At 41.3% G+C, this 3,714-nt stretch overlaps 1 non-coding gene across 1 annotated transcript; it reads right to left on the bottom strand.

The window, feature by feature from the left end:
• Nucleotides 1-2,667: 2,667 nt before the first annotated feature.
• Nucleotides 2,668-2,769, bottom strand: LOC116155883 (U6 spliceosomal RNA). The gene has a single exon (XR_004139787.1). It is a non-coding gene; the product is annotated as a U6 spliceosomal RNA (small nuclear RNA).
• Nucleotides 2,770-3,714: the final 945 nt, after the last annotated feature.

The following is a 3,714-nucleotide window of genomic DNA, read 5'->3' as shown; positions in this document are numbered from 1 at the left end:
TATCCTTGGAGCTGACTGTATACCTCACAGTTTGTACCTCCCCATCCCCCACCTTCACCCTGCCCCTCCCCCTTCCCTCTCCCCACCGGTAACCATTAGTTCCTTCTCTACATCTGGGAGTCTGTTTCCTTTCCGGGATAGTCACGCAGTGGTTGCCTTTTTTAGATTCCACATGGAAGTGGTATCTTAGAGGACTTGTCTTTGTCTGCCTGACTTCTTTCACTTACCATAATGCCCTCTAAAAACATTCATGCTCTGCACCGGAAGGTGACACAACATTTTCAATCCAATGTCTTTCAATTCAAGAGCAAACCAACAAACTCCCCATTTTGAAAAGGGGGCAGAGGAAATGAACAGACCTCCCTCCAAAAGGGGAAATGCAGATGGCCCACAGGAACACGAAAAATCGCTCCACATCGCTCCCATCAGGGAAGTGCAAATCCAAATCACCATGAGATACCATCTCCCAGCTATAAGAATGGCCATTCTCCCAAGGAACACACACACACACACACACACACACAAACATATGCTGCCAAGCATGTGGATAAAAGGGAACCGTTGTACAGTGTGGGTGGGAGAGCAAATTGATGCAGCCACTATGCAAAACGGTATGGAGGTTTCTCCAAAACCTCATCATTGAACCCCCCTCAGGCCCATGCGTTCCACTCCTCGGCATAGAGTCAAGACAAAGACATTGATTCCAAAAGCATTTGTGGAAGAAACCAAAGCTCAAGTCTTGCTTGCATTGTCTGGTTCCTGACGGGGAGGTGATTCGGTTTCTTCATTGATTTCTGCTTGAAGGAGGTACGGGGCATTGAACCTGGGACCTCTTGGGTGCTAAGCATGTGCTTTACCACTTGAGCTATACCCTTCCCCCACAACTGGCTTACTTTTCTTCCTTTCTTCCTTTCTTCCTTTCTCTCTTTCTTTCTTTCTTTTTTCTGAGTTATAGTCATTTTACAATGTTGTGTCAAATTCCAGTATAGAGCACAATTTTTCATTTATGAACATATGTATATTCATTGTCACATTTTTTTTTGCTGTGAGCCACCACAAGATCTTGTATATATTTCCCTGTGCTATACAGTATAATCTTGTTTATCTATTCTATATATACCTGTCAGTATCTACAAATTTTGAACTCTCAGTCTGTCCCTTCCCACCTCCCGCCCCCTTGGCAACCACAAGTTTGTATTCTATGTCTATGAGTCTGTTTCTGTCTTGTATTTATGTTCTTCTTTTTTTCTTTTGTTAGATTCCGCATATGAGTGATCTCATATGGTATTTTTCTTTCTTTTTCTGGCTTACTTCACTTAGAATGACATTCTCCAGGAACATCCATGTTGCTGCAAATGGTGTTATGTTCTTTCCTGCTTTCCTGAAAAGGGACACCAATGAGTTATCATTATCATGCAGTCTCTGTTAAGAGACCATTCCCCAACAGGGCAATCCAGCTGGCCCTGGCTAGCCTTTGATTTGACAATGTCACTAGAAAAATTCTCTGCCAATGATTTAATAAAGTCCAGATTCAAACTTGAAAAAGCAGAACACGAGGATTGGACTGATTTTTCAAATCCTCTAATGTGAATGGAAAGGTGGTCTTCAATAGGCTAATTTCTTCACTTGCTTCTTGTATCCCAAATAAGGATAGGAAGCATGGAACCTGGTTTCACGTAAAAGGAAAAGTAGGCAGGTCCCCTGCACTCTCCTCCCTCGTGCCCCTAGACATTAGAGGAAAGGTAGCTCCAGTATTTGTTGTGTCCTCCTTAGGTCATGTACTTAACTGTGGTAGGGCATACGTAAAGAAGGCCTTACCTTTATTTTACAGATGAAGAGACTGAGGTTCAGAGTGGTTAAATATCTCAAAAATTACACTCCAGCACTGGCTTAGTTTGCTCTAATTTCTCTATTCCTGTAAACATGAAGGAGTATTATTTCTTGTATAGACTTTGCCCACTCCTTTACCTGCAACCCACCAAAACAAAATAAATATGCCTTGGAAAATCCCGCCAAATGTAATTTGGACTTGACATTTCTATTAATATGTTTAGTTTTACCAGATGAAAAGTAAATACATTACTCTCTTCTTTCCTTCCTCTCTTCCATCTCTCCTCTCCTCTTCTCTCTCTCTTTTTAACTTTTTATATCAAAAATATAAATGTGTAGAGCATAAAGAGTTGAATAGTTGTGAAAGCCAGCAATCCGCTGTTTCTTCTTTGCCCTTTGTCTTCCCCCAAGAAGAAACTATATTCACCCATTTTAACCGCTAAATTTTGTATTTACATTTTTAGCTGTAAATGGCATGTAATGTGCTTTTCTGCCTACTTCTTGATTTATCCGTTGTATGCATCATCTGTCAGTTTCTTACGGTGGAAGACGAGGATTTAGTTCTTCTTCCCCCAGTTCCCACCGTACCTGTGTGTCCTTTCCATGAACTCATCTTTCCACACAGCTATACTGGAATTTTGTCTGGATTAGTATTCAGTGTTCAGTGTTTAAATTACTATAAAAATATTCACAGGTTTACCAGGTAGTAAATTATGATTACCTTTTCTTTCTTTCTTTCTTTTTTTTAATTGAAGTATAGTCAGTTTCCAGTGTGTCAATTTCTGGTGTACAGCAAAATGTTTCAGTCATACATATACACACATACATATTCGTTTAAAAAATGTAGATGGCTTCATGAATTTGCATGTCATCTTGTGCAGGGACCATGCTAATCTTTGTATCGTTCCAGTTTAGTATATGTGCTGCCCAAGTGAGCACCAATTACCTTTTCTTTCTTTTGTCTATACCACTAGGTTGGTGTGTGTGGATGTGGTGTAATATACAATGTTCACTCTCACTGTCAGCATGCCCCAATTTGGAAACCGTTCAACACTGTATTTGCTAATTATCTGAGTATTCTAGACATTACATTGTACCTGAGGAAATTTCTTGTAGAGCCTTTGGATCAACAGGGGTTGGCGCTGATTGTCATCTGTGCCTGTGCACAGCTGTCATCCTGGGGTCTCTATTTATATCATCTAGTGGACTCCAGCCAGCCCTTTCCTTGCATTCTCTGTCATCTTCTTGATTCATTCCTTCCTATTCATAGGCCTGGGAGCTTTCTACTTTATACACTTCCATAAGTTTTGAATTTTTTAGTACAATGATCTATATGTGGAAGAAACAATTGAGCCAACAACACTGACTCTTTATAAAATTCCAACATATTAGCTTCCTTTCTGAACTACTACCTTCTCCCCACCCCCGCCTGCTCCTGTCCACTGGGGCTTGGCGCAGATGAAGAGACTCCTGAGAGTTAATTGCCTGGAGGGCTGCACAAAGTCAAGTTTTCTTTGTTGTGAATACAGCCCAGAGCAGCTAAGAGAGATTATTGCAGACACCACACCAGCAATGAGGTCGTTTTCTCTCTCCCTATATCCTTTGAAGAGGGCGCGTAGTCCACTGAGCCGAGAGAGTGCTGGAGTGGAAACCCAGTCATCCCTACCAGGGCTGGGCCGTGTCCTGTAGACCTGCAGTGAATATCTGGTTAAGATAAGGGGCCTGGCTTTGTACCCTTAGAAGCCACTTCTCAAAAAAAAATAAGGTGCCAGTATTCCTATTAGGTCCTTAGAGATATTTGGGGGCAGATTCAATTTCCTCAAGCCATAATCTAATGATTATAGTAAAACTACTGTGGCCCAGAATCTATCTTTTTAAATTGTG

This window comes from Camelus dromedarius, chromosome 2 (genome assembly GCF_036321535.1).
Source record: "Camelus dromedarius isolate mCamDro1 chromosome 2, mCamDro1.pat, whole genome shotgun sequence".
Taxonomy (NCBI): Eukaryota; Metazoa; Chordata; class Mammalia; order Artiodactyla; family Camelidae; genus Camelus; species Camelus dromedarius.
This window is presented reverse-complemented; position numbering and strand designations above follow the sequence as displayed.